The sequence below is a fragment of the Rattus norvegicus genome, chromosome 13 (assembly GCF_036323735.1).
Source record: "Rattus norvegicus strain BN/NHsdMcwi chromosome 13, GRCr8, whole genome shotgun sequence".
Classification (NCBI taxonomy): domain Eukaryota; kingdom Metazoa; phylum Chordata; class Mammalia; order Rodentia; family Muridae; genus Rattus; species Rattus norvegicus.
The window spans coordinates 52,710,381-52,735,944 of NC_086031.1; the positions used below are offsets into that span (position 1 = coordinate 52,710,381).

The 25,564-nt window shown below is 40.4% G+C and overlaps 1 long non-coding RNA gene across 6 annotated transcripts in view; it reads right to left on the reverse strand.

The window, feature by feature from the left end:
• The window catches only part of LOC120096260 (uncharacterized), a 40,906-nt gene continuing 15,342 nt past the window's right edge, over positions 1-25,564 (reverse strand). For 2 of the 6 annotated variants that reach the window (XR_010057021.1, XR_010057020.1), the window contains 3 exons: positions 22,712-22,795; positions 20,938-21,167; positions 1-194 (listed from right to left, as the gene is read on the reverse strand). This is a non-coding gene — a long non-coding RNA (uncharacterized LOC120096260). The remainder of the gene's footprint in view (positions 195-20,937; positions 21,168-22,711; positions 22,796-25,564) is intronic. The other 4 variants (XR_005492491.2, XR_010057019.1, XR_005492492.2 and 1 more) reach the window with 2 other exon arrangements.

The window sequence follows — 25,564 nt, forward strand, 5'->3', positions numbered from 1 at the left end:
TTTTACAAATGTTTTAAAAGATTTTATTTATTTTTATTCCAAGTGTACCAATGCTTGACTTTGCATATGTGTCGTGTCCCAACACATATGTGCAGTACCTAAGCCAGCTAGATGATGATGTTGAAACCCCTTGAACTGCAATCATAGGCAGCTGTGAAGCACCAAGTGGCTGCTGGAAACTGCTCCTGGATCCTCTGTAAAAAGAGCAAATGCTTTTGAACACTGAGCCATCTCCAACCCGTGAGCCAAATTTTGAATTTAAACAAGGAAAAGCATCTCAAAGCAGGAAAAGAGTCCTGCCACGTAATTCTGCCATTGTGTATCTTGGGAAGATTTCTACCCACACATGCATAGACAATGCAAACACTCATAAGCCAAGCAGAAGAGACTGGAAGCGTGTTAACTAATCGTCCTTGAGGTGTTAAGGATATGTGCAGTTTAGTGGATCTTACCTTGGTTGCACAAGACCCTATTTACAAACTGGCCAATTAGTTTAGGGAGAGTTGGTGACATTTGTATTTCTCACAAGATTTCCAAGTGGCATTAACATTCAGCCCAAGACAGAAACTATTGATTATCTGTACTCTTGAATTCGGCCCATAGTTAAAGTACCATGTAAAGTACTTTAGAAGTTATAAGGATTTGGAGTTGTATTGTTAAGTACTCTGGGGATATAAAAGACAATACAATAAAGAACAGAAAGCAATGTGATTTATTATTATTTCTATTATCTGTAGATATTTGAAGAACACGTCCAAACCTTCTTGGTCCATACACACATGCAAAAGCAGTACATTTGGAAGACATGTAAATCATTGCATTCATTTGTTTTATTGTACAAAATAAACAGTGCCCTTTATTGAAATTTCTCAACAGGCAATCTGTATTAAAACCTTATAGAGAGCCATTTGAAAGTAACATAGCCTTGACCCAGAATGATGGAATTTCAGAGTCTGAATCTAAGGAATGTGGGAATATGGATGTTTTAATTACCACTCACAGAATTCTAATGCTTAAAACATTTGCAAACAGAATATCAGATGGCCGAGAAGCACCTTACAAAATGTTCAACTTCCTTAGTCAGGGAAATGCAAATCAAAACAACCCTGAGACTCCACCTCACACCAATGAGAATGGCTAAGATCACATACTTAGGTGACAGTAGATGCTGGTGAAAATGTGGAGAAAGAGGAACACTCCTCTATTGTTGGTGGGATTGCATGCTGGTACAACCACTCTGGAAAGCAGTCTGGACATAGTACTGAAAACTGGACATAGTACTACTTGAGGACCCAGCTAAACCGCTCCTGGCATATACCCAAAAAGATGTTCCAACATAAAACAAGGACACATGCTCCAGTATGTTCATAGCAGCCTTATTTTTAATAGCCAGAAGCTGGAAAGATCTTAGATGTCCTTCAACAGAGGAATGGACACAGAAAATGTGTTACATCTACACAATGGAGTACTACTCAGCTATTAAGCATAATGAATTCATGAAATTCTTAGGGAAATGGATGGAACTAGAAATATCATCCTCAGTGAAGTAACCCCATCACAAAAGAGATCACATGGTATGCTCTCACTGATAAGTGGATATTAGCCCAAAAGCTCAGATTACCTAAGATACAATTCACAGACCACATGAAGCTCAAGAAGAAGGACAACTAAAGCATGGATGCTTCAGCCCTCTTAGAAGGGGGAACAAAATACTCAAGGGAGGAAATACAGAGACAAAGTTTCAAACAGAGACTGAAGGAAAGGCCATCCAGAGACTGCCCCACCTGGGGATCCATCCCATATACAGACACCAAACCCAGACACCATTGTGGATGCCAAGAAGTGCATGCTGACAGAAACCTGATATAGCTGTCTCCTGAGAAGCTCTGTTAGAGCCTGACAAATACAGAGGTGGATGCTCACAGCCAACCATTGGACTGAGAATGTCAGTCCCCAGTGGAGGAGTTAGAGAAAGGACTGAGGTAGCTGAAGGGATTTGCAACCCATAGGAAAAACAACAATATCAATTAGCCAGACCCCCCCCTCACCCCCAGAGCTCCCAGGGACTAAATCACCAACCAAAGAGTTGAGGGACCCATAGCAGAGGATGGTCTTGTGGTACATTAATGGGAGGAGATGCCCTTAGTCCTGGGAAGGCTCAATGCCCCAGTGAAGAGGAATGCCAGGGTGGAGAGGTGGGAAGGAGTGCGTGATTGGGTGGGGAGCACCCTCATAGAAGAAGGGGGAGGGATCTGGGATAGGGGGTTTCCTGAAGAGAAACTGGGAAAGGGGATAACATTTGAAATGTAAATAAATAAGTATCTAGTAAAAAGATATAAAAAATTTACAAACCACTATGTAATTATTTCCCCCCTTCTGAGGATAGTGTCCTCCTATACGACATGAAGAACAGGGGGTTATTATGTACAAATATTGAAATTCACACCTATATAAAACTTAAAAGATTTATAAGTGGTAGATATTTAAATTCAATATGTAGCATCAGAAAGAAAGGGAGAGCAAAAGAAAATGGAAACAATGTAAACCATAGCAATTCCAAAGCCTAGGAAACTGTCAACAGCACAGGAAGACCGCAGAATGGGCAAAAAGCTTTGCCAGCTACACTTCGGTAGGAATCCAATGCTCAGAGTTCACAAAGAGCATCAAAAATTAAACACTAAAATCTAATCTAAAAGTATCAATCAACCAATGAGCTACTGAAGTGACAATTCTCAAAAGAAAAAAAAATCCAAATGGACAATAAAACATATTTAACGTCCATTGCATCAGGAAAATGCAAATTAAGTATACCTTAAGACTTCCACTTCACCCCAATCAGAATTAGTAGCATCAATAAATATGACAATAAGTGCTGTTAGGGAAAGCATTACTTGCTGCTGATGAGACTGTAAACTAGTGCTCCTATTAATGACATCAGTGGCAGAAAGCTCCTCAAAAACTTTAAAATAGCCCAGTCTCACCCTCAGCTCTGCAGCAGAACACAGGTAGCAGCCTTCCCTGAGTCCTCAGCTCCCATCTTCTTTGGATCTCACAAATGTTCCTGCTTTAACCTCCCCCCCCCCCCATACTCGTTACTTTATCCCAGCACCCAACTCTGGTAGGCACCCTCAGCTAAACCACAGGCCAAGCCTGCCAAAAAAACCCAGGTGGGCTCCCTGCAGATCTCTTCTCTCTCTGTTTCCCCAGGTGCAATCCTCCAGCCTCAGCCTCAGCTCTACAGGAGAACATCTGTGGCAGCCTTCCTTGCACCCTGTTCCCATCTTCTGTAGATCTCACAGATCTTCCCTCTTTTAACCTTCCTCCCCTGACTAGTTGCCTTGTCTCAACCCATGAACCCAAGCAGGCATCCCTACTAACCCAAGGGCCATTCCTGCCAAGGCAACAAGCAGGCCGAAGGCAAACCCACACCTCTCTTTCTGCTCGTCCAGCTCCAATCATCTATTCTTATCCCCAGCTAGCTCTGTGGCAGAAACCCCACCGCAGTCTCCCTTTCCTCTCTGTCCCCATCCCCAGTGAATCCCAAAGAACTCCTTCAGCCTTCCTTCCTTCCCCCACTTCATCCAGACTCAAACACCAGGTGGCATTCTCTGTGAACACACCAGCCGAGCAGGCCAGGGGAATGGGTAACCCAACTGAAGACTTCCACCACTGCCTCCTCTAGATCAAACCCCCAAGTCTCACTCCACCTCTATAGACAAACCTCTGGGGTAACCACTCCATCAATGTCTCCTCCACTCCAAGCAGATCCCAGTTGAACACTCTACTCTTTGTCCATCTGTGAACTCCTTCAGACATCTAATCTATCCTCTTTCCTAAGCATCAGCTTGTAATACCCAGAAAGACATTTTATATAGAATACCCAGTACCCATAACTATGAAGTCCAAAGAAAAGTCCTACCAGGCAATATATGGGCATCACACTCTCCAGAAATCCACAGAGCAAACAACAATAACAACAACAACAACAACAAAAACAAATAAGCAAAAACACCACCCAGTGAAGACAAATACAGAAATCAGCACTTACCTATAATGATCTCAATGCCAGATACCTAGATGCTAGTATAAAAACACAATCAATAACAGGCAATATTCCTACCCTAGAGGCCAGCTTTTCTACCACATTGGGCTATGAATATTCCAAAATAGCAAAGCATAAGAAAAAGACTTCAAAATAGACTACAAATATGATAGAGGTCCTTAAAGAGGAAATAAATAAGTCCCTTAAAGAAATTCAGGAACACACAAAAGCAAAGAAGAAGAAGAAGGAGGAGGAGGAGGAGGACAAGGATGAGGAGGAGGATGAGGAGGAGGAGGAGAAGGGGAGGGGGAGGGAGATGAGGGGGGAAGAAAACAAATGGAGGGAATTCTGGAAATAAAAAATTTAAAAATTAGAACAGTAACTACAGAGGCAAGCTTCACCAATAGAATATAAGAGATGAAAGAAAGAATCTTGGGTGCTGAAGATACAATAGAAGAAATGGACACATTGATCAATGAAAGTATTAACTCTAAAAACTCCTGACACCAAACATCCAGGATATATGGGACACTTTGAAAAGATAGAACCCAAGAATAATAATATAGAGGAAGGAGAAGAAACCCAGCTACTAGACCCAGAAAATGTTTGCAACAAAATCATAGAAGAAAATTTTGCCTATAAAGGTGTAAGAATCATACAGAACACTGAATAAATTATATAAGAACACAAAGTCACCTCAGAATATATTAATCAAAATGCTAAGCATACAGAATAAAGGAAGAATATTACAAGCCACAAGGGAAATAAAACCAAGTAAGATATAAAGGCAAACCTACAAGAATTGCACCTGGCTTCTCAATGGAGCCTTTAAAACCCAGAAAGGTATGGAAAGATGTGCTGCAGACTCTAAGAGACCATAGATGCCAGTCCAATCTACTATACCCAGCAAAACTTTCGATCACCATAGGTGAAAAATAGGATAATCCATGATAAAAACAAGCTTAAACAATATTTATCTACAAGTCTAAGTCCATAGAAGAAGCAACAAAAAACCTCCAACCTAAAGAGGTTAACTATACCCATGATAACATAGAGAATAAATTATCTCACAATATTAGAAGAATGGAAAGACAAACACATAAAACACACACCATCACCCCCTCCACCACCACCAAAAAAACAACAAAATAACAGAAATCAACAACCCTTGATCATTGATATATTTGAACATCAATGGTCTCAATTCTCCAATAAAAAGACACAGACTCAAAGAAAGGATATGAAAAGCCAGGATCCATTCTTCTGCTACATTCAAAAAACACACATAGACCTTAAGGGGTAAAGGAATGGGAAAAGATAATCCAAGAAAAGGGACTAAGATGATTTTCTCAGAAAACTAACTCTTTGTTTCATTGATTCTTTGTACTGTTCTCTTTGTTTCTATCCTATTTACTGGAATAAAGATATTTTTAAAGAAAAATCTTAGTTTCATTTGCTTAGAATATCTTTATTCTAATAAATGGCACCCTGATATAGCCATTTTAATATCTAACAAAATAGACTTCAAGCCAAAGCTAGTCAAAAGATATAGAAAATTATTCTTCATACTCATCAAACAAAAATATCCATCAAGATGACATTTCAATTAACATCTATGCTCCAAACAAGAAAGCACCCAAAGTTGTAAAATAAATACTACTGAAGTTTAAATCACATATTAACCCTCACATACTGATAATGGGAGACTTCAATATTCAACTCTTACCAACGGACAGGTCATCCAGACAAAAACTAAAAAGAGACATGCTAAAAAATATTATAAGCCAAATGGACCTAACAGATATTTACAGAACATGTCACTCAAACACCAATGAATATACCTTCTTCATGAACTTTCTCCAAAATAGAGCACAGACTCAGTCATAAAGTCTGTCTCAACAGATAATTGAAGATTGAAAATAACCCTCTGTATCCTATCAGTCTGTGAGGGACTAAAACTAGGTATAAACAGCAGTATGAAGAGAAAGCCTACAAACTTATGGAAACCAAACAACTCTCTATCAAATGGTAACTGAGTCAAGGCAGAAATAAAGAAATTAAAGGGGGCTGGGGATTTAGCTCAGTGGTAGAGCGCTTGCCTAGGAAGCGCAAGGCCCTGGGTTCGGTCCCCAGCTCTGAAAAAAAGAAAAAAAAGGAAATTAAAGACCTATTGGACTGCAATGAAAATAAATACACAGCATGCCCAAACTTACAAGACACAGTGAAAGTGGCTATAATAGGCAAGTGCAGAGGACTAAGCTCCTACATTTAAAAATAAATGGAGAGATCTCATACTAGGACTTAACAGCTCACATGAAAGCTCTAGAATAATAAGAATTATTATTCCAAGAGGAATAGACAGCAGGAAATAAAGGACTGAAATAAATAAAATAGAAAAAACAGAGAGGACAATACAAAGAATCAAAGAGTTGGTTCTTTGAGAAAATCAACAAGATACACAAACCCTTAGCCAAAGTAATTGAAAAGCAGAGACAGAATATCTAAATTAACAAAATCAGAAAATGACAAGGGGAACATAACAACAGACATGGAAGAAATCCAGAGAATCATAGGTTTATACTTTTAGAACCTTGTACTCCACCTAATTGTTTCCAATGGAAAGAGATGGATAATTTTCTCAATAGCTATCATTTACCAAAGTTAAAATCAAGATCAGAGAAGACATTTGAATAGATCTGTCACTTCTGGTAAATAGAAGCAATCATTGAAAGTCTCCTAAACCAAAAAATACTCTTAGCTCAGTATTCTAACAAACGTTTGAAGAAAAGTTAACGCCAATGCTCCTCAAATTATTTTACAAGCTAGAAAGAGAAGAACAGTGCCCAATGTATTTCCTGAGGCCACGATTACCCTGCTGTCCAAATGCATAAAGTCCCAACAAAGAAAGAACATTACAGACCAATTTCCCTTATTAACCCAGATGTAAAAATACTCCATAAAATACTTACAAACTAAATTCAAGAACATATCCAAAAGACTATCTACCAGGATCAACTAGGCTTCATCCCAGAGAGGCAAGTATAGTTCAACATACAAAAAATCATAACTGTAATTTACCAGATAAGCAAACTGGAAGAAAATACATACACTATCATCTCATTAGATACAGAAAAAGCACTTGACAAAATTCAACAATTCTTCATAATAAAAGTCTTGGAGAGATTAGGGAACAGTAGATATACCTCAACAAAATAGAGGCAGTTCATAGCAAGTTTATAACCAGTATCAAGTTAAATAGAGAGAACTCAAAGCAATCTCACTTAAATTAGGAACAATAAAAGATGGACCACTCTTTCCACACCAATTTAATATAGTTTGAAGTTTTAGGCAGAGCAATAAGACAATTGAAGGAGACCAAGGGGATACTATTTGGAAAGGAAGAAATCAAAGTATCTTTATTTGCAGATGATATAATAGTATACATAAGTGTCCCTAAAAAATTCACCAGGAAATCCCTGTAACTGATAAGCACTGTCAGCAAAGTAGTTGTATATAATATCGATGCAAAAGAGGAAGAAGAAGAGGAGGAGAAGGAGAAGGAGAAGGAGAAGAAGGAGGAGGAGGAGGAGGAGGAGAAGGAGAAGAAGAAGGAGGAGGAGGAGGAGGAGGAGGAGGAGAAGGAGAAGGAGAAGGAGAAGGAGGAGAAGGAGAAGAAGAAGAAGAAGAAGAAGAAGAAGAAGAAGAAGAAGAAGAAGAAGAAGAAGAAGAAGAAGAAGAAGAAGAAGAAGAAGCCCTCCCATATGCAAATGACTAAGAAAGCAGTCAGGGAAAGAGCACCTTTCACAATAGTCTGAAATAATTCAGAATATCTTGGGGTACTGTAACCAAGCAAGTGAAAGACTTATATGATTAAAAATTTCAAGTCGCTGAAGAAAGAAACTGAAGAAATCAAAAGATGGAAAGCTCTCCCCTGCTCATAGATTCATATGATTAACATAGTAAAAATGGCCATCCTACCAAAGGAATCTACAGATACAACACAATCCTCATCAAAATTCCAAGACAATTCTTCACAGACATTGAAAGAATAATTCTCAACTTCATAGGGAAAACAAAAAAACACAAGATAGTTAAAACAATCCTGAGCAATTTTTAAAAATGCTGGAGGTCTGACCATTCCTGAATTCAAATTGAACTACACAGCAATAGCACTAAAACATATGGTATAGGCATAAGAACAGACACATCAATCGGTGGAAGTCAATTGAAGACCCAGACATAAATATATCTACACATAAGGACACCTGATTTTTGATAAAGAAGTCAAAAATACACATTGGAAAAAAGAAAATATCTTCAATTAGTGGTACTAGTCAAACTGGATGTCTATATGTATGCAAATAGGTTCACTCTTACTACCTTGCACAAAATTCAAATCTAAGTGAATCAAAAACCTCAATATAAAACCAGATACACTGAACTTGAGAGAAGAGAAAGTGGAGAAGAGTCTTGAATGCACTGGCACAGGAAACAAGTTTTTGGGACAGAACACTGATTGCTCAGGCAGTAAGATCAACGATTTAAAAATAAAACCACTTGAAAAGCTTCTGTAAGGCAAAGTGGCATGCTAGAGAATGGGAAAAGATTTTTGTCAATTCTACATTCAATGGAAGGCTAATGTTCAAAATATATAAAGAACTTAAGAAACTAGATATCAAAAAAAACAAATGTTCCAATTTAAAAATGGGGCGCAGATCCAAACAAAGAATTCTCCACAGAGGAATCTTAACTGGGCCAGAAATGTGTAAAGAAGCATCCTTATCCATTGGGAAAATGCAAATTAAAACTACTTTGAGATTCCGCCTTACACCTGTCAGAATAGCTAAGATCAACAACACAAGTGACAGTTCTTCCTGGCAAGGATGTGGTGCAATGCATTCACTCCCATTGCTGGTGGGAGTGTCAACTTGTAGAGCCACTATGGAAATCAATATGGAGATTCCTCAGAAAGTTTGGAACTGATCTACCTCAAGATCCAGCTATACCACTCTTGGGCATGTACCCAAAAGACACTCCATTGCACCTTGAGGACACTTGCTCAACCATATTCACTATACTCTATTCATAATAGCCAGAAAATGGAAACAATGTAGGTGTCCCTCAACAGAACATGGATGAAGAACATGTTGTATATTTACACAATGTAGTAATATTCAGATGTTAACAAAAACATCATGAAATTGTCTGACCAATGGATGGAAAAAATCATCCTGAGTAAGGTGGCCCAGATCCAGGAAGACCAATCTAGTATGGATGCACTTGTATGCGAATATTAGCCATTAAATAAATATAACCAAGCTATAATCCCAGAGCCATTAGGTATAAAGGAAGGGACTTAGATGCAGAAACACACGGATCTCCCTGGGAGGAGAAATGGGTTTACTGGGGATGGTACAGGGATACAAATGGTACAATACAAATGGAAGGGAAGATTGAGTTAAGGGAGACAGCTGGAAGTGAGGGGTATTTAAGAAATGGTAGGAAAGCCTAGGGAAGAAGAAACTCCCTAAAATATATGAAGTGAGGCTTCTTAATAATGGGGGAGATGGAGCTCTAAGTGATCATGTCTTATCGCCAAATACGTCTTCTAGTACCAGGACTGCATTATATTTGATTGAGATGTTGGCCAAGGGTGTCCCAAGGAAACAACCCATGTTTCCTAAGCATTCCTAAGACAATGGGATGCTCTGAGCAAACTAAACATGGGGCCCTATTGTTGAGGGCAACATCCATACTCCTCATTAAACATGGAGACTTTGAGCTGGTGCCTACATGGACCCTTCACCCCGTACCTAACAAACAGTAAAGCCCCATTCCTGAAGACAATGCCTACATGACTCAGTGAACATGGAAGGTCTAAGTGGTGCCTCCAACCTTATTTTCTGGGGTATTTGGTGCAGGAAGGTACTCTGCAAGCTACCAAAAGAGAAACATATCCAGCAGCCCAGACACAAAACCTTTGACCTATAATCTCTCCTGTCTGTGAGATACACTAGAGCAGTGATGGGATATAATTTGTGGAAGCACCTAACCAATGTCTCCTCCAGGAGAAAGACTCCATACACAGCACTGCCAAGGTGACCAAGAACAGCATAGAGACCTATGGTAAAACCATACTCTACTTACCTAATATATATATATATTATATATTATATATAATATTGATATATATATATTATATATATCAATAAAATGACTCCTAATGATATTCTACTATACTTATAGATCAATGCCTTATTCAGTTATCATCAGAGAAGCTTCCTCCTGCAGTGGACTAGAAAAGATGCTGAGATCCACAGCCAGAGTTCTTGAATCAAATAGTTCTAAATGGGAAAGAAGAAAGGAAGGAAAGAAGGAAAGAAGAAAGGAAGGGAGGGAGGGAGGGAGGAAGGAAGGAAGGAAGGAAGGAAGGAAGGAAGGGAAGAAGGAAGGATGGATGGATTAAATTTGTCCACCTGCACAGTCTTCCATTCCCATCAGGGAAATGTAATCAAAAACCAAAATGTTCAACTGTCCAAAGGATGGGACTATTCCCCAAACATAAGGCAGACAAGTCCACTATTGTTTTAACCTAAAAATCAAGTGGTAGTTAAATATCTTTCCTCTGCCCATCTAGAAGCCATATGAAAAGGTTATCACACTGATTTCTAGCCATCCCAACAGCTACCAAAAGGATTGAGAAGCAGATCCTGAGTTCATCACTCACTGTGGAGACCAGCCTTAGAGACCAAAGAGTCATGAGCAGATTCCCAGTAGGCAGATGCTCTTGTGAGACCATCAAGAAATTCTAATGGACTCTGATCTGGATATTTTAATAGTCTCTGTTATGGATTCTCTTGGTTCCCTGCTTAGTATCTGTAATACTAACAGTGTTCTCCTCTCTTCCGCATATCACCCTCCAGTCACCAGTCAAGGACTTCCTCTTCTCTCAGCACCTGGTTATGCAAATTAACCACTGAAGCTCTGTTGACACTTTTTACATAGGCCCACTTGAAAAGTGTTTGACTGCTGTACCCAATGACCTCATCCAGCAGGGAAAATCCAGATTGGTTGTTGCCCTGGTCCCATAAGGGTAGCTCGTGTTTCCACTTCAGAGGGGAAGGAGGGTGAAAAGGATGGGAGGAAGGAATTGGCTGGACAGCTCAGAGTTAAATGACCTTAAAGAAAAGTAACTACTTCATTTCTTGGTCTAACAGTCACAAATCTCTCTGGGCTTCTTGGTGGCCACATCTTTATTAGATACCAGGTATGTCAAAGTGTTTGGGTACAAGATCTCTGATCTAGTTCCCAAATCACTCTAGGGCTACCATTTCAGGGGGAGAAAAAAACAAAAACAAAAACAAACTCCCATAAAACAAAACTCCTCTGGTCAACACAATGGAATGGAACCTTCACATTCCAGTTAGAACAGACCACTCACAAGGTCAAAGAATTACTGCTAAGAAAGTGGGCTTACCTTAAACCACACTTCAGCCCTCATTTATCGTAGCAATAATTTAGTGTATTAGAAACTTCAAACAGTGAAATATGCTGAACCTTGGAGGAGAAACTATAACTGCCACTTTATTAAATCAGCACACAATTCTAAACTACGTTCTAAATATTTGACTCCCCAACCCCTCCACCACCAATAAGTACAAGTCCTTACCACTCCTTAAAGAAACTTCTCTTGGCAAAAGACAGAGGCTACTACAGGAAAGCACAACTAATTAAAATAAAGGGTGGTGGAGGCCAGTCTCAATTGGTATATCTACAGCACAATTCCTGCACCTAAGACTCAGAGACCACTGAGGAAGAAGGGAGGGAAGAATTGTAGCAGCCAGAGGAATAAGAAGTGGGCTGTGAGATTGTGAATCCTAGGAAGGAAGCTATGTAAAGTCTCAGCAGCATGATTGTCTAAACATGAGATGAACAGGAAGAACAATAGACATGCCGGAGTGGACGGCCTCAACCTTACACAAAGAGCTATGATCAGCTAAGGAGTGCTGAGAGTGGGACAGATAGTTTTCTTCAGAGGAGAGCACATCACCAGGTCATCTGGTACCAACTCGTCAGTCATCCCTGAAAACATACATACACATAACATTTTACAGACTGATTAGGTTTCACTTGTGTATTTAAGAAAATATATGTGCATTATATATAAGTGGATACACATACATACACACACAGATAGACACACACGCAAACATACATCTATGCAGCAACAATTAATGAAAAAGAGGCCATGAAGAGGTATAGGAATGGGTTGGGAAAAGGAGCAGGAAGGGGAAAATGATGTAATTGTATTTTAATCTCAAAAAGTAAAAAAAAAAAAAAAGCATTTAAAAGCTAAAAAAATAAAGAAGACTTTCTTGCTGAGCTTCAAAGAAGTCTTGTTTTTTCCCAAATATCTCTCTCCTCTCTCTCTCCCTCTCTCTCTCTCTCTCTCTCTCTCTCTCTCTCTCTCTCCCCCTTCTCTCTCTCTCTCTCTCTCTCTCTCTCTCTCTCCCTCACCCCACCTCTCTCTCTCTCTCTCTCACACACACACACACAAAATCACACATTTTCCCATAGTTGAGTTGTACTATGTTGTTTAACTCATAGATATACAAAAAAGTTACTACTCAACAGGGAAATGCTACTTACAGCACATTGAAATATTACCTGACATGAGAATAAATTATTTTTAAAATCTGAAAGATGAAATCCCATAAGTGTTGGTGAGGAGATGTTGAAAAGGGCATCTGTGCATACTATTGTCAGGAATGCAAATTAGTGCAGTCTATTTGGAAAATAAGTTTCAAAAAAAAAAAAAGAGGAAGAGAAGGAAGAGGAAAGAAAACAGGATGTGTAATAGAGAACTCTTGCCTTCACCTTGGCATGTCTTTCTCCAGACATCTCCTACCTCCATCTGATATTCATGCAAATGAACCCCTGATGCAATTTTGGAGTCTGTTAGATAGATGACCCCAGGGTCTACCTCAGCCGCCACACCCGACAGAGCCCTTGGCTTTCCAATTCTCTGTTGGAAAATCCTCAGAAGAAAGAACGATGGGAGCAGAAGGTCCAAACCACTGACAGCTCAGGGGAGGGACCCCAGAAGCAGCAATTTTAAAACACCCTTGGTTCTCAGGCAGGAGGGAGCCCTGGTCTCTTAGTTCCCCCTCATTGAGCACATCTGTCTAAAGGCTGTAAGTGAGGGGAGGGATGAGAACTCCATTCAGTCCAGAGACTGATGCCTTCTGATGGAACTAGATTTCTAAATTTGGTTGAAATTAGGAGAGGTGTGTGTGTGTGTGTGTGTGTGTGTGTGTGTGTGTGTGTGTGTGTGTGTGTGTATCCTAAATATAACACTACAAATATATTCTACAAATTTTCAGCCCATCTCATAAATTATTTGAGAGTTACCTCTCCAAGGTGGGAAATGACATAAAGAGGAAAAGCCTGTTTAGGAAAAATTAGCAATATCTGGTCAAAAGAATAGAATTCCAGTCAGGCTGGGTCAATGACTTGGATAAGGGATCACCCCTCAAGAAGGCAGGACTACCCTAGAAGTTAGGGTCACCTTAAACCATGCTAAGGAGACAGGCGGAATAATTATCCCTTCAATGAGATGATGTAATGTTCTTTTATTTCCCAGAATTCCTGAACCTTAATGAAGTAGCTTCCAGGGCCAGAGACATAAAACTTTACAAGTCAGCTCATTTGTCTGGATTACCCAGAAAGGTGTAACTTTTTCCTTTTCTTTTTCTATCTCTGTTCTAACACTTTTTCCCACCACTTCAGGTTTCCTTACTTCTCTAAAGCAGGGCCCATCACCACGAACTTGCCTGCCACCATGTGGCTGACCTTAGTGTCAGCTTGACCCAAACAACATTCGTACTACTCCAGGCAGGTGCCAAGACACAGTTTACCTCTCTGAAGTTTTCTGAGAAACTCTAACAAAATTGTCCTTGAGCTGCAGTATGTGTGTGTGTGGGGAGGGGGATAAAAACATAGCTACCTAACATACGACCCAGCAACACCAAATCTAGGTCAACTTCCAACACCATCAGATAGCAGAAAAAGTATTTGCTTCCTCTTGTTCAAGCAACACTACCTACAGCAGACAAGGTGTGAGAAAAACCTAAGTGCCCATCTGAAGCGGAAACTTCTGGTCTCTGGAAAGTTAGTTATGTCAAACGTTGTTTTTCTGGGGCACACAGGTAAAAGGATGTCTTGCTAAAGCAAACATGTGAAAGGATGTTTTCCTGGAGCAGACCCAAGTGAAAGGGTGTTTTGATATAGCAAACACATGAAAGGACACTTGTTGAGGGAGTATAACTATGACCCCACAGGCAGTGGGTAACGGGCACTGAGAATTGGTTTGGTTTGCTTCCCTTTGCTATTCTTGGCTAAACACACACACATGTCAGTTGCCTTGCATAGCGCTGTAGAGCTCATCTTAGAGTAATGCTACCATTGAGAGAAACGTGCCTGAGAACAGCCCTATGTGTTTCCTGTGGCAGCTCGTTCCCTCTGAGGTCTCACCTAGGCCAATTGGCAAGCTTGGAGGTTTCTTCAGGATTGAACTACAGCTGTTGGTTCCTGCCTGGTGTCCTGTCTGCTTACTGAAAGGACTGCAGTTGCTGAGCTGTATTAGGTGCTTGCTACAGGACTGAACTGCTGCCAAAGAAGATCAAGCTCACCCAGACAAAAATATTGCTGAACAGGTCCACTTCCTCCATATCCTACTAACTTTTCCCTTCCATTACCATCTGCTGGGTGGTGGGCTGGAGGAGAGGTTGTTGAACCCTTATTAGAAGTAGATTGCAAAGAATTTATGCCTAAACCTGTTTACAAAGGAATGGAGAAAATATGGAGTATGCACCCAACAGGATATTATCTACCATAAAAGGTAAAGGAGTTCTGGCCTTTGTTTCGATGTGGATAAAGCTGGAGGACATAGCTTGTGGAATTTAGGTAACAACTAACATGAAAAAGGTACGAGGTGTTTTATCAGGAGACAGAAGAGGAAGATGTTGGTCACAGGTTACAAAGATTCATTAGAGAAATAAATTCTGCTGATCTACCATACAACAGGTTAACTATCATTAGTAACAATGCATTGTATATTAAAAAATGCTGAAATGTAAGTATGCAAGATGATAATATGCTAATTATTCTGAGTTGACCACTCCGCAATTAAGACATATATGAAAATACCATGTTTATGGCATTACATTCATTGTTTATGAATTTAAATTTAAAGCACTCGGTTGTTTAGATCCCAGCTACTTGATAAGCTGAACTTAGAGAGATGAGGTTCTCCCTTTGTTTTTATCCATCTCCGAAGACTTCTACTTAAAATTACTAAGATACTAAACACACAGCCAACTGAGAAAGTCCCTCCTGCTACGTGGGCCGAGCATCTTGGAGCCCCTTTAGGAACTGGTGTTCTAAACTATCTGAGACTTTAGATGCTTGACTTTGTTTCGTCCTGATTCAAATCTGTTTATCCAGTAAACAGTTATTAAATATTTACTGCCTGTTACAAAGTTTCCAGACACACACACAGTAATGAATGCCACACAGCGTTCCTTCCACGTGTGTTTTTATATTCCCCTACACAGATACACTTTGTACAGAATGGACTGTTTTTTTCTGATAGCTTCCTTCTTGGTAACATGCTTACGAATGCTCTTTTCCCAAATAAACACGAACATTGCCACTTTACCGTTTTCTACTTCTAAAAACTTGCAGGTTTAGCAACAATTCAAGAAAACTTCCTGTGTGCATTACACCGTTTGAAACTGTCAGCACAATGGCTTTAGACCCAGTAGCAAATTTTAGTAATTCTTCTTATTAAGCTATTTACTTTACATCCTAATCACAGCTCCCCCACCTCCTCCAAAACCCTCCTCTCACCTCACCTCTCCCTCATCCACCCTTCCTCTGCTTCTCTTCAGAAAAGGGGAGACATCTCGTGAATATCAACCAGACTTGGCATATCAAGTTGCAGTAAGACTAGGACATCTTCTTCTATTGGGGCTAGACAAGTTAGAGGAAAGGAATCCAAAGACAGGCATTGTAGTCAGAGACAGCCCCTGCTTTCGCTTTAGTAGTCCCACATGAAGACCCAGCTACAGATCTCTTACATAGGTGCAGAGGGACTATGTCTGTCCTGTGCATGCTCTCTGGTTGGCAGTTCAGTCGCCATGAGCCCCTGTTGGCCCAGGTTAGTTGATTCTGTAGGTTTTCTTATGGTGTCTGTTATCCCTCAGGCTCCTTCAATCTGTCTTCTGATGACAGTTATGCCAGGCTCCTGTCCATAAGTATAGCAGAATATTGTTAATATTGTCAGGGGTGGGTTCCCTCTCATGGCATAGTTCTCAAGCTGTGAAAGTCATTGGCTCACTCTTCCCTCAAATCCTGCTCTATCTTTTATCCCTGCACATCTTCTAGATAGGAAAAATTGTGATTTTAAGATTTCATGGCTGGGAAGAAGACTTTAGAGAAAAATAACAACAAAGAAACAAAGGCTTCATCTACCAATTCAGTCCATCAAATAATTAGATCTAAACAATTCAGTATTTTAATTTTCAATTCAGAAATAATAATAGTGTATACACTGAAATAAGTGTGGTGCATGATATATGGAGAACGGATCAGACTAAGTTAGCATTTTTATCACACTGCAAACCTATTTTAGCACGTTTGAATGAGGGAGGGAAGGCTCACCAACAGATCCATTCTCCTTCAATGACAGTTCATATTTTAGAACAATCCCATTAACCACCAAGAAACAAGGAAGCCCATCTTAAATTTCTGAAGCAGCTTTCACACCCCAAGATAAAGACAGGCAGGAAAAAGGAAAGCCTTAGCAGGTATTTCTTCTCCTTTTCTTTCTTTCAGTCAGTCAACAAGCACCTCAATTCACTAACGAAAACCGAATACAAGAAAATTCTGAAGTAATTATTAAGATGATAATTTCATATTTTACCGCACAGCCAGAGATAATATACCATAGTCAACGCATGACCAAGGGTGGCTGAACCATTTGGGGCCTTTAAATATGTCAAAGTTTCTAGCTACAAGTTCTGCATCACCCTTGTGATTTGCTTTTCAATGAGACGGATTTGGTGTTAGGGGGAAACAAAAATATTCTCCTTGATTTTTTTTCCCACTAATTTTTAACTAGACATTGGCTCCTCCAAAGAAGGGGTGGGGGGCAAGAAAAGAGAAGAGAGGAAGGGGAGCAGAAAAGAGAAGCAGATGAAATGGCAGAGGAACTCTGTATCTCAATCAAGTTGAAAGCTGAATTTGATTTACAGATGTACAGGATGCCAATCCATGAGTCGTGTGTGTGTGCGCGCGCGTGTGTGCGCGCGCGCGCACACACACACACACACACACACACACACACACACACACACACACACACGACTGTCTTGCCTGCTTCCCAAGGAAGTGAAGTGCTTAGAACAGAAAGCATTTTAAGAGCACATTGTCTACAGAGTCCTTACAAGCATCTCAATAAGAAGAGTTTAAACGATAAGGTTTGCACTATACAATTGAGGAAGAAAAGTTAAATAAAGTTCTTAAAACTTTTAAGGGTCATGCTAACATAATTATTGAGCATTAAGGGTCCCTTCAAAAGAAAAATTATAATTTGATTGTTGTTCTATAACTTTAATAAATTTGAAGCCAAAATCATAATTCCCAGAGTCTAGAAGCCTCCTGTGCTCTTTTGTGTTCATGTAAACTCTGTATTTGACTGACACCTTGAAACACAGGCAGCCTCTCTAAGAACGTATACTAAAAACATACTGTAAATAAGTAGGTAACCTACTAAGGTTTTTCTTTTGATATTTTCTAGACTTACAGTTAATAAAAATGGTTACAGGAGCAAATGCTAGTTTAGTTCTTAGCAACATTGGCTATGATATGTTCTGGTTTTAACTAAGGTATCTTTGTCCTAAATCCATCCATCCAAATGACAGCATCATGGTGGGGTGGGGTCATGGTGGGGTGGTGGGGCTCGTTGCACTTGCTCCCCTGAGGCAGGAGGCAATACAGTTTATTAACTAGGAAGACAACACATCTACAGGAATGTTTCACCGGTCAGTCAGCTGGCAGTCACCACTGTCACTGAGTCGTGGATTATAACCAGGTCAGAGAAAGAGTTTACAAGTCATCAGAGGGTAATTTGAGCAATGTGCTTCATCATGGTAAGGCAGAAATAGCATTGCTACACGTTTATTGCCAAAATGGCACTCTGCATCATAGATTTGATAAGCTTGTGAATTTCAGAGAAACAACTGAGATCTATTTCTCGATTCATAACCCATAAATCTGGAGTCATAAATCAAGTTTCAGTTACACATGAGAGTATTAACATGTATATAGTATAAAGTTCAGAACATATTCTTCCGTGGCCATACCTGTCATATACTCTATGCTAGCCAATTTTTTTCTCTCAGTTATGATAAAATAGCATAATTAAGTGGATTATCTATAGTCCTACATATAGCAGTTACAAGATTATTAGAAAACTATAGGAAACTATGACAGAGATAGCATGGGGCAGAGAGGTATAAAACAGAGGCTTTTGAAGATATGATAGAGTTGGCTATGTCTTCCACAAGACAAATGAGTACTGCTAAGGGATGGAGGCAAGAGCAGGAGTCAGATGCCCATGAACAATGAACAAGAGGCCACGGTAAGAACAATGGATAAGACTAGGAGGAGAAGGAAGAGGAAGAAAGGGAGGAAGAGGAGGAAGAAGAGAAAGATAAAGAGGATGAGGAGGAGGAAGATGAAGAGGAGGAGGAAGATAAGAGGAGGAGGAAGATGAAGAAGGGGAGGAAGAGGAGGAAGAAGAGGGAGCAAAGGAGGAGAAGGAGGAGGAAAAAATGAGGTCACAGGAGACAATAATGGTATATCAGTAAGGCCCTTGGAAGGCCTCTGACTTTACTCTGAGTCATCTGTGAAGTCTAGGCATGACTCTAAGTAGAGACATGATAGGATTTTTCCTACAGCTTGAAATGCTCTCACCAGCTGTTGAGTTTAACTCTTCTGCGACATGGACAAGGTATTAAGCAGCAAGGTCAACTGGGAAGTGATTGCTGTAATTTAGGGATGACTGCAATAGTTAGAATGTTGTGGAGGCAATGGCACAGCCACTGAGAGAGACTCATTTTCTGTATGATATAGTACTTTGAAAACAGAACCAAACAAATTCCTAATGAATCGAATTCAAGATGTTTAAAAACAAACGTATCAATGTGGTATCAATGCAATCATTTCATCATATTCTCAATATTGTTCTACCAACGTATAAGCGCTTGTCCCATTGAATCACACATCTGGGAAAGAAACCAATGTCATGACTCACTCCTTCCCAATGTGAGAGACACACTCCAAGGCTCATTTTCCTTGCAACTACAACATAGATATGTGACCTACTTTCTGGGGATCAGACTCACCTCCTCAAATCTCACCAACTGGTGATAAGCTGAGGTGATCTGCCAGGCAGGTGGGAGAGAGTGGGCCTGACAGTTCCCTAGTGTCATCAGATGTGGTTCCTGGCACAGATGTGGAGTCAGTTGGGGAGCAGAAGCCCTTTGCTCCAGTGCTCAGGACACAGCATCAAGAATTTTTAATCAGACCTGTTCTGCAACATGCCTTTGGATATGTCTCTTAGGAACAGGATTCAGTGCCCCCCACATATTTAGAATTCCCAAGACTAAAATCTTATCATTAGCTTTCCAGTATAATTTTACCCATCTCCTTTCTGCTTCTTAAAGTCAAACTTATCTTCCATGGCTTGCATATATTATCCTTGATGGGTGCTGGCAGCTAGAAACAGTATCTGCATCTTGCCTAATGCACTTTGTGTTGCTGCATCCTGGCTGACTCATCAGGAATACACATTTGTCCCTCACCGCTCTGCAAAGGGAGAAACCATTAAAGTACCAGTAAGTTGGCCTCAGGTTCAAGGTCTGGTGTACACTCCAGAGATGAAGAACTTTGTACAGAAGGCAAGGAGCCTACTCCCCAAAGTCCCTTTAATAGTGATATTAATCATTCATGAAGCCAGAGCCTTCACCATGTAGGCACCCTCAAAAACTCCAAGTTGCTGCCCTAGGAACTAGATTTTACTTTGTTTGCCTTCTTTTTGGCTCTCACTATGTAACCCTAGCTAGTATATAACTCACTATGTAGACCAGGCTGACCTCAGATTCACAGAGATCCACCTGCCTCTGCCTCTAGAGCGCTGGGATTAAAGATGTGCACCACCACACCCAGCTTACATCTCTGACTTAGGAATCTTGGAGGACCAGTTGAGAACACAGCAGTATGCTTTCATTCCTTGTTTTGTCTGGTGGGAATGGTGACGAGCTTGTCTTACCATCAGTTTCACACACACACACACACACACACACACACACACACACACACCATTGTACAATCAACTATCAAAACTTGAAGTTTTGGAGAATCAAGACTGATTTCCATCTAAGCTCAGGCTGCTGTGACAGAGAAATGGATGTCAAATGAGGAATTTCTTTTCACAGTTGTGAAGCCTGGGGGGATTTTGAGATCCCATTACCAGCATGGGCCAATTCTGAGAGGCATTATTTTTTTCAAATTGTAAAGTACAGACTTTCTGCATTCTGTATGGGCACTACTCCCATTTAGGAAGGCTCTACCCTCATGAGGTAATTGTTTCCAAAGGATTTTACCTCTAAACAAAACCACAAAATGACATTTATATTTGGATCCATAATCAGAACCAAGTCTTCTTTGTTTTATCTATAAATTAATTCCAGAGGGGGAAGATGCAAGCGTACTTTAACTATAATTTGTTATTTCAAAACAAATCAGTGTTACAAAACTGTCCTACATACCGCATGGACCTGGATTATCCAGAAGCTCCTTGGCGTCTTTTGTACTGTCAACTGTTTCTTTTATTATCTCCTGCATGTGCGCTTGCCCGAATGCCGTAGGCGTGGCAGAGTACAGCTTTCAGAAGTCACTTGTCTTCCTCCACACTGGCTTCTGGGGATTAACTCAGCCTTGGCACCAAGGACATTTCCTACTGAGCCATTGCACAGGCCCCAGTAAGTCCTAAAGATCACTTCAAGGACAGGACTATGGTCAGTTCCCAGACTTTGTTTTCCGAGGAACCCAGTCTCGTTGGCTGTGCCCAGGACTGACAGAGGACTGAGCCTACCTCTCCCTTACTCCTCATTTTCCTTCCAGTTTGGTACAGCCATTGACGCCTGCATTCCTTGCCCCTTTCTGATTTTGTTTAATATTCAAGAGTATGTACTAAAACACTTCTTAAGAAGGGAAATTAAAAAGCTTTTTTTTTTTCTGAAAGCTAAAGGGCCTCCCTCACCTGTTTTGCTCTTTGTTTAATTTTAATTTTGGAGAAAGAATGTAAATTACAAATAATCTTCCTTTTCATTTTAAAGTCATTATTTAGTTATCTTTTAGCATCTGTTTTCTGATATCCTGCCATTCTTGTTCTTAAGAACATGACTCCTTGGTGTTTTGTTTTGTTTTGTTTTGTTTTGTTTTTTAACCCAAGTGATTTGATGTTTAAAATTTGCTTCAGAATAATACAGGATGTGTTGTGAGTTGTTAATGGGGTTAATGTGGACATAATATTCATGATAGATATATGCACACTCGTTATACAACTCTCAAATTATACTCAATGTTTGTATAGTAAACAAAAATGTACACATGTATGTCAATAGCATTTGCTATATTTTAACCAGATATTGATAACATAGAGACAATTTTAATACATTATGTGGATCTCAGTAGCTCATCCTAAGTTTCTTCCAATTGCAACAGACTTTCTAAATTCATCTCTTAAAATGCCAGCTGCGGTGTTCAGATGGGAATGGCTGCCATTGGTTTATTTATTTGGATATGTAATCCGCAGTTGGTGTAACTATTTGGGTAGAATAGGCACGGTCTTACTGGTGGAGGTATATCACTGGGAGGTAGACTTGGGAGTTCAAAAATCCATGATATTACAGTCCTAGAGTCACCCTCCTCTGCCCTTGTCCCCCATCTCTGTCTCTGTCTTTGTCTCTGTCTGTCTATCTGTCTCTCTCTCTCTCTCTCTCTCTCTCTGTGTGTGTGTGTATGTGTGTGTGTATGTGTGTGTGTGTGAATGCCTCCCTTTCTGTCTCTCTCCCTCTATTTCTTTCACCTCTTCTGACTCTGATTTTGTCTCTTTCGGTCCCCCTATATCTATCTAATCTATCTATCTATCTATCTATCTATCTATCTATCTATCTATCTATCTATCATCTATCTATCATCTATCTATTATCTATCTGTCTATCATCTATCTATCTATCATCTATCTATCCATCTATCTATCTATCTACCATCTATCTATCTATCATCTATCTATCCATCTATCTCTCTATCATCTATCTATCATCTATCTATTATCTATCTATCTATCTATCTACCATCTATCTATCATCTATCTATCATCTATCTATCTATCTATCTATCTATCTATCTATCTATCTATCTATCTCTTTGCCCCTCTTACTTGAAGTTAAATTTATCAGCTCTTAGCTACTTCCCCAGCGTTAGGACTACCTGCTTATCTTTTTGTTGCGTGATGCCCGACATGGGTCATTGACTTACCATTGAACCTGTAAATCCCCAATAAACACTTTCATGGCTTTGGCCATGGCATTTTCTCCTGGAAACAGGAAAGGAACTCATCAGCTAATACAAAAAGAAAAAAGAAAAGAAGAATCCGTCAAAGATTTTGGTGGGAAGGTGTGTTTATTGTCTCCATTTTACAAATGAAGGAACCTGGGGAAAGAGACACTGTGTGACCAAATAAGCAAGAGGCAGAATTCCAGCGGGGCTGGGCTCTCTGCAGACAGTGATCCTGGTCACATCACTTCACATATGTATATGGTCGTGAAGCCAGGGTTACTTTAGATTTGTACAGGACGACTTGAGGGGAGAGACCAAAGGGTGTTTCCAAAATTGCAATGAGAAGAAGGCTAGAGACTAATGCCTGGAGAGACCATGGCGATAGCAAGAAATAACACTAACATATCAAAACGACCTCTAGCCTCATGCCACCACGTCCAGCAGATATTTTCCTGCGCTAACTTTCCTACTGGCACCTTCGTGCAACACTCACTGCTTGGCTGGCACAAGTCATCTCCCTCCTGGATTTTTGCTTCCTCTCTCACAGCTCCTTCTTAGCCTACTTTGAGGGCTCTTTCTCCATGACTCAGTCTCTAGAGGCAGCAGCTTTAGGCTGACTCGTTTCTGCAGCTGTGTTTCTCTGTATCCAGGACAGTAAATATAATTTTACACTGAATTCCAAGTATATTTCATTAGCTTTTATTCTTTTACCAGGCTCCAGAATTATTCATATCAGTGCCTATTCATATGCATTGGAAGCATCACAAGCCTGGAAGAGACTTCTAGAGGCTTCCTCGCCCTTCTCCCATGCCTTAATTATTGTCTTTCCTTTGCTTCCTTCCTCTAATCAGTCAGCCAGTACCATCAGTTAAACCTATTTCTAGAATTTACCCAGTCCTAATTACTGATATTTCCTCAGCCTACGCTCATTGCCTGTCACCCACTGAGGCCTCCTCATTAGTCCCTCTGATTGGCTGGTACTTCCTCGCAATCCACTTTTCACCCAGCACCGGGGACATTTGGAAAGGTGAGTCTCTGTATGGGGCTTCCCTACGCCCATACCTTCCAATGACTTACTTTCTCTTTTGGAATAAAGGAAAACTATTTTCATGACCACTAGGTACCTCACACTGCTAACAGTCTATGAGCTAAATTTAATGTTCTAAAGGATAACTCTAGATAGTTGTGAGGAAATAGATTGAAAGAGACCAAGGGTGGATAGGAGATGGGTAAGCAAGGAAAGCCTAGCAAATTCCAACGTACAGTGGCAAGCTGTAAAAGGACGCTGTAACTGGGTTGAGAAAATGGGCAGATATACTGTGTTTTAAAAACAAGCAGATGAACACCCAACCAAAGGACAAAAGTCAGTGACCCCTGTGGTTGAATCAGGGAAAGGTTGGAAGGAGTTGATGAGGAGGGTGACCCCATAGGAGGACCAGAACCTGGTCAACTAACCTGGACCCCCGAGATCTCTCAGACACTGAGCCACCAACCACACAGCATACACTAACTGTTCTGAGCCCCAGACACATATACAGCAGAGGACGGCCTGGTCTGGCCTCAGTGAGAGAAGACACACTTATCCCTGGAGAGACTTGAGGCTCCGAGGAGTGGGAAAACCTGGTAGGGTGGGGTGGGGGATATGGCGTGGGGTTAGTTAGGGGTAGGGTTGGGGAGGGGTGGAGTAGAGACGGGCAAGGAAGAATAGGATGAGGAACTGTCAGAGGATGCAATGGAAAGGGGATAATGACTGGATTGTAAATTGAAGGAGTTAGAGAAAGGAGCTGAAGGAGTTTGCAACCCCATAGGAAGAACAACAATATCAACCAAGCAGACCCCCCCACCCCCGCCCAGAGCTCCTGAAGACTAAACCAAAGAGTACACATGGAGTGACCCATGACTCCATCCACAAATGTAGCAGAGGATGGTCTTATCTGTCATTAGTGGTAGGGGAGGCCCTTTATCCTGTGAAGGCTCGATGCCCCAGCTAGGGGACTGCTGGGGCAGTGAGGGAGGAGTAGGTGGGTGGGTGGAGGGAGTACCCTCATAAAAGCAGGGGGATGGGGGATAGGATAGGGGATTTTTGGAGGGGAAACCAGGAAGGGGGATAACATTTGAAATGTAAAGAAATAAAATAACCAATCATTTTTTAAAAAATAAAAAGATAATTTTTAAAAAGCAGACACGGGGTTGGGGATTTAGCTCAGTGGTAGAGCGCTTGCCTAGCAAGCACAAGGCCCTGGGTTCGGTCCCCAGCTCTGAAAAAAAAAAAAAAAAGAAAAAGAAAAAAAAAGATGGTAAAAAGCAGACACAATTGAACCATCGAGAAAAGGAGCTCAGAAAAGATGAAAATTGTGGAACAAAATCTCATCCAGAGGCCATCATTGACCATCCTCTCTCTTGATTTTTTAAGGGGGAGCAGTATATATACATAAATAACAGCTTTGGCTTGTAGATTTGGATCTTAAAATGAGTAGCTCCATGTTGGTTTGATCTGCTTGGTTTAGTGCAACAACTCTATCCAAAATAATGATGATCCACAGTAAGTTTAACTAGAAATAGGGGTGTGTGTGTGTGTGTGTGTGTGTGTGTGTGTGTGTGTGTATCTGTGTGTCTCTGTGTGTATATGTATGTGTATGTGTGTATGTATGTGCATATGTGTGTATGTGTGTGTATGTGTGTATATGTGTGTGTATGTGTGTATATGGGTGATGTGTGTATATGTGTGTGTATGTGTGTATGTATGTATGTGTGTATGTGTGTGTATGTGTGTATATGTGTGTATATGTGTGTGTATGTGTGTATGTGTTGTGTATGTGTGTGTATGTGTGT